This window comes from Triturus cristatus, chromosome 10 (genome assembly GCF_964204655.1).
Source record: "Triturus cristatus chromosome 10, aTriCri1.1, whole genome shotgun sequence".
In the NCBI taxonomy this organism is placed as follows: domain Eukaryota; kingdom Metazoa; phylum Chordata; class Amphibia; order Caudata; family Salamandridae; genus Triturus; species Triturus cristatus.
Window position 1 is genome coordinate 475305144 of NC_140593.1, and position 13787 is coordinate 475318930.

At 42.1% G+C, this 13787-nt stretch overlaps 1 pseudogene; it reads right to left on the reverse strand.

Annotated features, from left to right (window-relative positions):
* Positions 1-12536: 12536 nt before the first annotated feature.
* On the reverse strand, positions 12537-13392 carry LOC146789626 (RNA polymerase II subunit A C-terminal domain phosphatase SSU72 pseudogene; annotated as a pseudogene).
* Positions 13393-13787: the final 395 nt, after the last annotated feature.

Below are 13787 nucleotides of genomic sequence, written 5' to 3' on the forward strand. Positions count from 1 at the left end.
ATAAGTAAGGAATCTAAGTATAACTTACCACCGCCCGCAACTGCTGCTACCTCACCCACCCCTGCAGCTGCTGCCGCATCCGCTGCTCCCTCCTGGCTGGCGTCGCCTGCCCCGCTGCTGGCCCCGGCACTGATGGTCAGTACGCCTAGAAAAAACATTACACATTTTTTAGATGCCATATACGCCTCCCCCTATTTATTCTTTTTCACTAGCAAGATTGAAAAAATTGTTAAAATACATATATATTCCACATATATTGCTAGTACAAACCGGGTACTACAGTAGAGTAGACACTAGTAGGAGCATGTCCTATCCTAACAAAAATAGTAAAATATCTGGTTGGGCATTTTGTTGGTGGGCATTGTCAAAGTCTATCAAGATTAAGAGCACTAGAAGAGGACAACCCAAAGGACTGGACTCGATGGCTAGAGCTATTGGTGAATCAGAGTTTTAAAACTTTTAAAATAAAAATAAAGAGTGGCCAACTGGGCAAGCTTAGCTACAGACATACTAATATAGTAGTAGTAGTAGTAGTACAGAGAGTAAAAGTCTTGCCCCTGGGTGCTGATCATGTAAGATATAATAAAGAAAGAGACAACATTGATGATTGGTGTGAAACATATAAAATATTTTTAAAAACGCTCAATTGCAATATAATTGACCTATCTAATCTGATCGACTGGCAGTATCGTGTGATTCGCGGACTGTCTAGTTATTATTTATGAACACTAATCCAGTGTTCCATTCTGATGCCAGAATACTACGCCTAAATACCACCTAACCTAGCACACCTATTCAGATGGGCCAATTGTTCACTATGTCTGCATTTCCATTTATTTTAGTCCTCAAAAATGCATAGATGGAGGACACATGCATACATTTTTGCATACACCAAATTGTTGGTTGGTTGCTGCTGATGTTGTGCTAAGCCTATTACTCACTCACTAAACAAACTACAAAAGGTTCTGATAAGGACTGGAGTAAGCAGCACTCCGCAGCACGTGACGTGAGGGACATGAGTCACATGACAGAGGATTTGTCACGCAGACCGCTTAAAAATTACCAACTAATACTAAGTTGCTAAGTAACTAAACTACCTATCCACCACTATCTTAGTGACAGGAGGACAAAGTAAGGACTAGAGTCTCTCTAGCATTACCTAACTTACGTTCTCTAAAGTAAACTCTTACATAAGCAGCCCAAGCGAGCACAAAGTTGCAAACAAGTGCGATTAGTAGTGCCGAGCACCTGTGTCTAGAAGAATAACAATCACTAAAGATTTTTAAACTTAATTTACCTGCAATGTAAGCAGCAGCATTCTTGCTTTTCGGAAAAAAATATATTCGCAATAACAGTATCACGGTCTAGAGAACACACAATAGTATTAGCAACTCACCAAGCCCCACGACCTCAACACCTAGCAGGTCCAGCAGGTCCTGCTTCCAGTCCAAGATGTGTGACCACCGGTGGGTCAGCTGGTTATGGGTGCGCTGGACCCCAAAACAGCGAAACACTGTCCGGCATGCCCTCGCCCACCGGCGGTGACGCTCCTGGGTAGCGTACCTCAGATCCTACCTCAGTGTTTTTCCAGGCATCTGGGAAGCTGGCCATGGTTAACAAGGTTAACAAGGTGTTGAGGATAGTAGTGAGCTGGCTGCTGATCTCCTCTCTGCCGAGGTCTACAGTCCATGTATGGCAACTACAACTTTCTCTTGGCTGTGCATGGCCATTAGAAGCACCTGACACCTTTCTTTGAACTCTGTGCTTTTCTCTGTTCCCCAGTCCCAGATGCCTACCATCCTGAGAGCCTCCTGGAACTGGAAAAGTCCCCTACGATCACTGAACAAAGAAGTTAGTGCAATGTAGCCATCATATCCTTCCGGCTTGTTGTCAATTCTTGTTGGACAGGACATCAGACTGCTTGGAGCTGGTGGGTTTTAACTGGTTTAGGGAAGACAATGACCCACTGATGCCCGTCACACTACTTCCACAGTTCATCAGGACATGCACAGTACTGCAAAACAAAATGTTTCTGGTAAAAACACAAGAAACATTTTTTTCTCCGAAATCATAGCCAGCATGGAAGGGAAATGCTTTCTACTAGTCCTGACTTTGATATTTTGTTTTGCTGCATTGCCCAGCACTCTGTGGGCACTGACATTACACAGTAAAGTAAAAGTGAAAGTAGGCTGCACTAATGGCATCTGCGGGGAGCCACAAATTTCCTACCACACATCGTTCCTACACTTCTCCCAATAACAATATTAACCGACTTGTGTGACTAAGCAAAGGCTCTCTAAGGCCCCCGAGACACTAGGAAATATCAAGATTTTGCCTTGTAAATTGATCAGTTTTGGTGATGTGAGTAGCTGCGGAGTTTAGGCCACGGTCTGGGTGTGCATTCAGGGAGACCTGCCTATGCCGAGACATTTTTTAAAACAAGGTACCTAGGGTAGTCTTGGGTGGTGTAGTTTACGTTAATCCTATTACCTTTTCTTACCCAGAATGCCCTACAAACACCAGCTTCGGCTGAGTCACAGATTTTCCTCATATTTCTGAGAAGGAAAATTACAGAATCAGTGAGAATCAATTTAATTCCTACCACTCAGCGTTCCCACATTTTTCACAATAAAAATGATACCCAAAATGTGCACCAAATATTATGCATTTAGTATGTGAATTGTATAAGAACTCATAACAGCAATTTATTTGCTATGACCATAAATTAGATAAAGATAAAGCAGAAATTTAAAGGTGTCAATACATTTCAAAAAGCAGATTCATACTACATAGATCTTAAATTACAATATACAAAAATCAGAAAATGTTAGTCAATGTCCTGTGGAGATGTCTAGACAGGTCAATTATAACACAAATGATTTGAGCCTCAGTGCCATGATTATAGTTTCACCAATATTTTTGCCATAGCGGTGAATCCTCAGCATGTTGACCCTTGCAGGTTTATCTACATATTAAACCATCTTAAAAGATTGTCTGTTATAGTAGCCCTTTGTAAAATGATAGGCTATAATGGGTAATTTCAGATTCACACTACTGCTACTTTGAGTATTTGCAGCCCTCTGCAGTTGGCACATTAACCTAACAAACTATCTTTTCCCTGCAAACAAAATAATGACATGTAGAGGAGATACCTTATCTCACCAGGCTATATTTCCCAACAGGTCACAGTAGGCTGGAGCAATGTCATTCAAATGAAAGTCATACTTGACTTGTGGTAACTCTGCCCTAGCACAATAGTCTAATCAAAGCACAATGTCACATTGGAATCTGGAGTTTCCTGATTTTACAGTGCTTCTGAATGACTGGTAGGTTTAGGTAGTGACAGCCACTTATGTATCAAGAACAGGAACTGTCATGTAGATTGCTAGCTGAAGAACAACATGACTCAATGTCCTGTAAAGTTGTGCAATCTCTTCATACATCATATTCTTGCTTGACATACTGTATGTGAAAGGTGAAAGGGGAGTACAGCTAATGCTCATTGAATTATTAGAATCTCAGCTGTGACAGGGAACTGGTGTTGGTACTACCTATGATATTAGCTCCACAAATAAAACTCTGTGGCGCCCCACAGGCGTCAACCATACCACCTCTATTGTTCAACATCTACCTAACCCCCTTACTAAACTTGATCTAATCATTCATCCTCACCTCTTACAGCTATGTAGGTGGAACTCAAATCATTTTTTTTTTTAAATGATGGTCTGAAAGACATCTATAATTTAAAACAATGGACGATTGACTTCAAACATAAACTCATGGATGATGAATAACCATCTAGAGCTAAATACTGTAAATACAAAGCTTATCGCCTCCAGACAATGATGAAAATACCCGCCTACCCCCATACGGCCTAAGGAACATGAGGCCCCTCCAACATTATCATGAGAAGTCAGAAACCTAGGGGTAAACACGAATTCAGACCTATATTTGACACCACTAGTTAACAATGTAAAACAGAATGCCTTCTAGATAATGAAAATACTATGTTACATCCACCCATACCTTGGATACCAGCAGAAACTGGAAGCCATCCCCACAGTTGTACTCTCCTGAATATGCCAACAGCCGATAACTTGACACACCCACATTCATCATACGCAAAAAAGCAACTCACCAAAAATACTGCTGCAAAATTTCTTCTCCACCTTCACCCAAGAGAAAACATGAACTGAGTCTTGAAATCACTTCACTGGCTACCTATAATAAGAAGGACAATGTTCAAGGCACATTGCATTGTTCAAAGAGCCTCTAAGGAAAAACACCACTATAACTTCAACCTAAATTCAAGCAAAACAAGCAAATCAGGGCACCATACTCCATACTTGCACCACTTATCATTATATCCCCTTACCATAGGAATCCATAGGAGGCACTGCTTTCTCAGTACAACCCACCAAGCTCTGGAGACTCACTACCACCAACCATTCGAAGCATCCAGAAGCATATACCCTCCAGATGACAATTGAAAACATGGCTATTTCCAAGTCAACTAGAGGACCACATATCCCGGTAACAGAACATTGAAAGACAGTTACACCCATAAACATAATCTTTAGCTCACAATCCACAGATTGGAAACAACTCAACCAGCAAACTGCTTTTGATAAGCAGGTAAGGTAAGGAGTGCTCACCTAAACCTTGATAGGTTATTATATAGTTATGGGGTTCAAAAAAATCTGATTTCTGGCCTTTACTAATAATAATACCATAAGACCCAGAGGTCTGCAGCCAATTGTAACTTACACCAATTACATTCAATTAAGGCATATTTCTATGAGTGTTGTCCATCACCAGTACCGTGCAGTCAATAAACCAGCCATCACTAAATAAGCAGGCATGGAATAACTGAAGAGATTCATCACATACTGCGGGTCACTCAGAGGGTTTCAATCTAGTCCATGACTACAGGTCCCTAATATCTATACATTTGGGCTGCTTTTTTAAATCTCACAATAGCTTTCAGATGTGGGATGATTGCAACAATGCAAATAACAGCAGATAGTTCACTTCTCTCTCCCTCCAACAATTCCATCTCTGGCCCAGAACTATTCATTAGTGGGCAGCTTTTACAAAGATTTTGTGTCAGCGTTGGAGTCACTTTTGTAGTACAGCCCTGATGTAAAATTATTTTTGCCATTTACTAAGCCATGCAAAGCCACTTTCCATGGCTTTGCGTGGTTTAGTAAATACAAAGTAACACGAGGCAGCACATATTGCTGCCTTGCATTGGGAAGGCCTTCGATGGGTGGAACATAGACAGCCCAAATGCATCCACCTATGGATATTGGCACATTGCTAGATTTGGTAAACCTAATAAACCTGGAAATGCATCAGAATGCTACACCTTCCCCAGTGAGGCATATCCAGGAAAAAATATCTTTTTTTCTCCCTGTTACTTTCTGATTCAATGTGTGTTGCATTTGGTAGCACATATAGAAAGAGGAATATACCTCTAAGTATTGTTTTTGTGCAGGAAGGCAGGCCTTCCAGCACAAAAACAATCCTGCCCTTAACGCAGGCAACCTTGCACTATGGTGCAAGGCCGCCTGCATTGTCGTTAGGCTCCACACAATGCTCCAGTGCTAGGAGACAGCACAAATTCACCATATCCTTGTAAATATGACACATTTTTGCTGTCTACCTTTCATGCAACACAGCACAGGAAGTTACTTTGCTGTGTTGAGTTGTGTGAAATATGAGCAAATCTGCTCCAAAATGTCTAATTGGACAATCCAGTGTAGTAACCAGCTAAGCTGAGTATAATCACAAGAAATTACATAAAGGGACCTACAGAGGTGTTAAATGCTGCCACCATACTGACAAATCATGAAGTCTGCATCAGTTTATCCCACACCTCATTATCCACCACACTGCTGCTTGCTACGTCTCATAGCATGATAACCGCACCTCAGTGGTCATCATGCACAACATGGAAACACTACCCACATAAAATCACAAAACAAAGACAACACCCTTTGAACCACACACAACCTTAAATGATGTAGCTCACTGCTCGTGTAGGTAAGCAGTTCAGTGCCACACTAAGGAGTAGTAAGCGCTATAAAAGTGTGCAATGCAATACAATACAATATTTATCATGTTAATCACCAAGATTTTCTTACACTTCAGAATTGTAAAACAACACGTGCTTCATTTGTGCTTCATAACTGCTGGTATGTGTTGAAATATGTTTACAGTTCATTTATAGGTATTTACATTTTTGTGAATTAGAAACATAATGACATCCTACAGAATTACCTTTTGCACTCCCTGGCCGCAAGGCCACTCAAATTATTTGATGCTTTCCACATGAGTATGATTTTGCTGCATTTGCCACATAATCCATTATCTGCAGTGTACTCCGCAGATTTTAACAAAAAAACAATTCTGTTTCTCACTCAAACAGATCAAAAATTACAAAAAATGCGACAACATGTGCTGCTATGCAGTGGAAGGCTGACCGGTCACCTTTCAGTTACTTACCGGATTCACTGACACAATAACAAAACCATTAATATCATGATACCAAAATATCATGCCAAAAATATAGATCACAAAAATATTGTATTTCCATACATATAATGGTAAGAAGAAATATATCGTTTTCCACTAATATCAAAAATTATTTACAAAAATATTGTTTTCTGCTATATATATAATTTACAATTGAGGAGGCTGAGGCAGAAGAAGATCACACCCATCACTATAGGCTAATCAGATCAGACTTTTGTGGTGCTCTTATCTGGAAGCAGCCTCCTACTCTTCCTATCAAGAGTAAAACTCAAACTGTTATTTAACATAGATGATCAGCACACACATTTAGAAACGTATAATCCACCTTTTATTATTACATCCTATTACGACATGGGATGCACAAATTAGGGTCTGAAGAAGTCTCTAAACGCATTGACAACACAAGAAATCTGATTTTAAGAAAATAAAATAAAGGAATATTTTTTATATAAAATAAATAAAGAACATATAAAAGAAGCTTGGGCATCCCATGTCTTAATGAGATGTCATAATAAGATGTGTGTCATGTTTCTAAATGTGTGTGCTGATCATCTTTGTTAAACTACTATATATGTAGTTTAAATAAGTAAAACTTAAAATGTTTAACATATACATAATGTAAACTAAATATGTTTAAATGGTTATACATGATATATATATATATATACATGATATATATATATATATTTAATTTAAACAAACATATATATATCAAAGTGTTTAGATTTATATACACATATATAATGTAAAATTATTTTAAAAATATTAATTTCAACTTATATTACAATTTTACAATTATTTTTAAATCTCTCTCTCTCTCTCGATTATAATATACGTTAAAATTAATATCTATATATGTATTTGCATACACATAACAAAATACAAAGGGGACCAATAGGATAACGGGTGGATCACCACCGCCAGCCCGGCGGTGGGGATCTGCCCACCAAATGTCCCTGGTTCTTCCCCCGCCATATTAGTATGGCAGGTGACACCGAGGCGGACGGAAAAGACCGTCTGCCGCTTTTCCGCCGGTCGAACTATCGACCGGGCGGAAAAGGCACTCAATATGGTGCCAGTGTCTGCAAGAAACCGCCATTCATATTATGATGTATGCGGCAATTGAAGTTTCCGACATGAAAAGGCATGTGGTTTTTGACATTGGATCCCGTTGCTGGCCCCCAGGGTGTTGGGGGGCTGAGAGGTGCACATGGGGGGTACGTATGGTACCGCCCTCATTACATTGCACTATGTGGCAGGCACCACATGGTGCCTGCCATGTTGTGCATGGCAATGCTGTGTACAATCCTTTTACATTGCGAGTGGGGCTGCAGCCAGCAGATCCACCCACAACGTAAAAGGCCCAGGATGTGCCCGCCAGTGTGGCAGGCCCAGGATGCGCCCGCCTGTGTGGCGGGTGCATCCTAATTTGCATGGCGGGACCCGCGGAACATCGGCGGTCGACCCCGTGCTTCGTTGTGATGTCCGCCCACCATCGTAATAGGCCCCAAAGATACGACAAATAAACTGCAACATTTTTTAAATATTTCCAATTTAGTTACACATATAAATTAAACAGTATATTAGAATACGTTTTACTAAAGATACTGTAAACATTGCACACATTTTTATATATAAAAATATGAAGTTAACTACACAAACACATAATAATAATATATTTCTAAACAATATTAATAAAAACATTAAACTGTATAAATAATAAATATACTATTCCCTCTCCAATTTATACAAGAGTAGAAAAAATGTTACGCTCAGGAGGGGTAAAATTTACTGTTCCCACTTCAGTCAGTGCATCAGTAGGGAAAGCGTTGGACTAAGGAGGGGTAAAATGTACTACTCCCACTCCAGTCTGTGCTACAGTAGGGAGAGCGTTGGATTTGGAGTGGTAAAATTTACTATTCCCACTACAGTCAGTACAACAGTAGGGAATGCACTGGATTCAGAAGGGGTGAAATTTACTATTCCTACTTCAACCGGTTCATCAGTAGGGAAAGCGTTGGACTCAGTAGTGGTAATTTACTATTTCCAATCCAGTGAGTGACCAATAGGGAAAGTGTTGGACTCAGGAGTGGTAACATTTACTATTTCCACTCCAGTCAGTGCAACAGTAGGTAAAGCGCTGGACTTAGGAGGGGTAAAATATACTATTCCCACTCCAGTCAGTCGGTACAACAGTAGGGAGAGAGTAGTTCCCTTCAAATAAATAACATATTTTAACAACTCTATTAAATAACAAAAAATATGAATATTTAAATTATGTCAAATTTTAACAATCGTTATCAATTAAAACAAATAGCATTAATTTGATGAAAATACCACACAATATGTTTGCAATCAGCCAACAATTAAAATGTATTTGAAATTAAGAAGCATAACACTCATTTTAATAAATACATAATTTTAATGTATTATTACTTAAATAACTTCCCACCCTATACCTCTACAAACTAAACATCACACACATAAAATATAACTTATCAAATATAATTGCATAATTTACGTAATTATCAATCAAATAATTAATAACAACGTAATAATTAATTATCAATACATTATTTCTTAATTAACTTCCCACCCTGTACCCCTAAAAGCCCAATAAGCCACACCTAAAATGTATCTTAAAATTATAATAATTACACAATTTACATAATTAATTATCAATCAAACAATTACTTCTAATTAACTATTAATTAAGTAAATATATTTAAGTAACTTCTCACCATTTACCCATACAAACCCAACAACCTCCTCCTGAAAATGTAAAAGTACCTTAATTACACAATTGACATTATTAATTATACATTCATTATTATTAATTAACAGTCAATCAATCATCAATCATAGGCATTTGTATAGCGCACTGCTCACCCGGAGGGTCTCAAGGCGCTGGGGGGAGGGGGGGGGGGGGGGGGGAATGCTACTGCTTGAACAGCCAGGTCTTGAGTTGCTTCCTGAAGGCGAGATGGTCTTGCGTTGTCCGGAGGTGGATGGGGAGGGAGTTCCATGTCTTGGCTGCCAGGTAGGAGAAGGATCTTCCTCCGGCGGTGGCTCTGCGGATGCGGGGGACGGTGGCGAGAGCGAGGCTGGCGGAGCGGAGCTGGCGGGTGGGCTTGTGGAAGGTCAGGCGGCTGTTGAGGAACTTGGGGCCCAGGTCGCGGAGGGCCTTGTGTGCGTGGGTGAGGAGTCGGAACGTGATTCTTTTGTTGACGGGTAGCCAGTGCAGGTCTCTCAGGTGTCCGGAGATGTGGCTGTGTCGGGGATGTCCAGGATGAGTCGTGCTGAGGCGTTCTGGATCCGTTGGAGTTTCTTCTGGAGTTTGGCGGCGGTGCCGGCGTAGAGGGCGTTCCCGTAGTCCAGCCGACTGGTGACGAGGGCCTGGGTGACCGTCTTCCTGGTCTCGTGGGGATCCACCGGAAGATCTTTCGAAGCATGCGCAGGGTGTTGAAGCATGAAGACGAGACGGCGTTGACTTGTCTGGTCATCGAGAGGGAGGAGTCCAGGATGAAGCCTAGGTTGCGTGCATGGTCCGTTGGCTTGGGGGTGGCTCCCAGGGCGGGGGGCCACCAGGAGTCGTTCCAGGCGGAGGGTGATAATCCCAGGATGAGGACCTCCGTATTGTCTGAGTTCAGTTTCAGGCGGCTGTTCTTCATCCATTCGGCGACGTCTTTCATCCCTTCGTGTAGGCTAGCTCTGGCGGCGTCCGGGTCGCTGGTGAGGGAGAGGATCAGCTGGGTGTCGTCGGCGTAGGTGATGATCTTGAGGTTGTGTTGACGTGCGATGGTTGCGAGGGGGCTCATGTAGACGTTGAAGAATTTTAATTGATTACCTTCCCACTCTTTACCACTACAAACCCTACTACCCGCACCAAAAATACAAATTAAAAACTAAATGAATTGCACAATTTACATAATGATTTATCAATTAAGGTGCCGATTCCGATCCGTTAAAAATATACCCTGTATGAATCGTATCCGGATTTTTTTACGTACGAATCGTACAAGTCCCGTACAAACTGGCAAGTACGATCCGTATGTTAAAAAATCCATACGAATCGCATTGGGAAAATTCCCTGACACGTCCTCGGGTCGGAAAAAGTGTCCGACACGTCCCCGGACAGTTTTACGTACGAATCGGGAAACTGAAGTCCGAGTGCGCAAGTACGATCCGTCCCGTCCGTCCGAATGCACAACCGTATGTAAAAAACACCGTACGGAGCGAACTCCCATGGCAAGCATGGAGACGTCCAAACAGGTGCCCGCATACGTGCCGAACACCCCACCAGCCCCCCCATGTACGCGCCATACCCCCAGCCCCATGTACGTGCTGTACCCCCACCCCCATAGGGTAGGTACGGAGCGTACCCCCACCCCCGTATGTACGGTGCGTACCACCACCCCCGTATGTATGGTGCGTACCACCCCCCCGCACCGTACATATGGGGGTGTTGGTACGCACCGTACATACAGGGGTGGGGGTACGCCCTGTACATATGGGGGGTACACCCCATACATACGGGGGGTGGTGGTACGCACCGTACATACGGGGGTGGAGGTACGCTCCGTACCTACCCTACAGGGGGTGGGGGTACGCTCCGTACCTACCCTACGGGGGTGGGGGTACGCTCCATACCTACCCTACGGGGGGTGGGAGTACGGTGCGGACATGGGGAGGGCTGGGGGTACGGCACGGACATGGGGGGCTGGGGGTACGGTGCAGACATGGGGGTGCTGGGGTACGGTGCGGACATGGGGGGGCTGGGGTACGGTGCAGACATGGGGGGATGCTGGGGTACGGTGCGGACGTGTAGGGATGGGGGTACGGTGCGTACCGGGCCCCCTTTTCGTCGTGCATCGCGGCGTACTTAGCTTTTCCGGCACTTTTTGGGTCCCGTAAAAGTTTTGCAGTGCGAAGTGCTGTGGGTACGAATCGTACTTGCTGATCCGTAAAACGCTGCCTGACTCCGTGCGAATGTCGCGTACGCGTTGTCCTGGATCCGATTTGTATGTGTTTTTTTGCCGGTCGGTGTTTTTTACAATTCGTACGGAAATGGTGTTTCTGTACGAATCGTACTTGCAGGTTTGTAAGGTGTTTTTCCCGGGTACGAGTTGGACGGAGAAAACGCTCCGTCCGACGGTTCGTACCCGGTTTTTCCAGGATCGGAATCGGCACCTAAATAATTACAAATAATTTTAAATTAATTGTTAATTAATTATAATTAATTTACTTTCCACCTTGTACCCCACAAACCCCACACCCCGCTATGACACTAAAAATTACAATAAACATAAAATACAATTTAAAAAGAACTAAAAATTGACAAATCATATTTAAAAATATTAACAATACTTATACAATAATTTAAAAAACGATATTCTTTACAAAAATACTTTTGTAAACAATATTTATTAACCACATAGATATTCTTGTGAACATTATTTACCTCACAGATATTTTTAACATAGACATTACTTACCCTAGAAAATTGATATTCTTATCAACGACACTTCTGTATCAAAATACTTGTGTCATGATATTAAAAATTCGATATTTGTATGCCTCGAAATGTCTTACTCAATTTTTATTGGATACATTTTCTTTCAAATTTATACCGTAATATACAGATACGAAATTCATTCTCCCATTGTCTTCTTTACCAATTACATTTCAGACTTTCAAAACAGGCACATTAACCAAAAGGAAAAAAACTACACGAGAAATACTTAAATTAAAATAAATGTCAAAAGTTAAAGGAAACAATATTAACTATTTATTTGTATTTTCATACGCGCACAGAAAATCCAAATTTCAATCCCACTCGTGCCAGCAGGATTTAACCCCTTCAGCGCGGCGCGGATTTCCGCGCCGCGCTGAAGATTCCGTGCGCGGGCTGGGCCATGACGGAGCGGTTCCGTCATGCGCACAGCGCAACCGACGCACGTGACGGAACCGCTCCGTCACAAGCGTCGAACGGGTTAAAATAACCTTGATTTTTATTTCTTTTAAATATGTAGTTTCAATATACATCTCCACCTATGTACACTTTTGGATACCAATTTTTGGTGATCACATACTTGAAAGGTAAAATGAACATCACCGAATTAAAATGTTATCAAAATAACATTTCTGAGGGTGGCGGAGGGGTATGTAATGCCATTCACCGTTCCATATACTGTCTGTTAAGGCCTAAGTAAAGAGAAATTTGCTTTAATAAAAGCTAACAGTATGAAGAAAGGTTCTTCCACTTTTTTCTTCAAATTCTTGTAACAGTTCGTCTATTTCATTGTCCATGTCTTCCGTGTGTTGTATACATTGGCAAAGGTCACAGATAAGGAAGGCTCCTAATGTGGCTTCTTCATGGTTGTCCTGGATGTCAACATTGATGACATGTACAGGTTGGCAGGTCTCCTGTTCTCTAGAGTTTAAATCTTCTACTACTTGGTCATATACTCGTTCTTCACACGTTACAACGAGGTCAAACTTATCTTTGCAATTCTGGAATCTTTCTGGCCGAGACTTTATCCTTTTGTTCCTGTCCAACATATGCAAGATTCCATTCTGGGTATATAGTTCTTTGTCCTTCTTAACGAGATCAGTATACATCTGATCGTATGTAGTTTTGAAATCGTAAACATTAGGCTTGTCCGGTGCTGGTCCTGGTAGTTTCACATGAGTCCCTGTTCCAAACGATCGAACATGGAATCCTCGTTTGCTGAGGATGTTGTGGGCCTCCATGCTCCGATTCTGGTTACTGGTTACTGGAGCAAACCACGGCCACTCGGAGGGGTGAGGCAGGCATTCTACTGTCCGGAGCCTTGGGCCTCGGTTGTGACCTAAAACCTCACTTTTTTGTCCGAATTCCACTTACAGCTGTATTTGGTACTGTTACTAATAAATAACCCTGCGCGGAGTATGTGTAGTGGCACTCTGCAGAGTTCCACGGAGTTAAATAAAAAACTCAGTGGAACTCCGCTCCGCCCCAGTCCCACTGATTTTTTTTTTAAAGGGTAAATAAAAAACACTTACCTCCTCTCTGGCGTCTGCGGGCTGCCCTACTCCTTGCCGTGGTGTCTCCTCCTTGCCGTCGTTCTCCTCATTGTTGCCGGTCACAAGTTCCAACCCCCTACGTTTTACATCTTGCATGAACTGGGCATGCGCAGTTCATGCAAAACGTAAAATGTAGGAGGTTGCAACCGGCAACGAGGAGGAGGACGGCAGCAAGGAGGAGACAC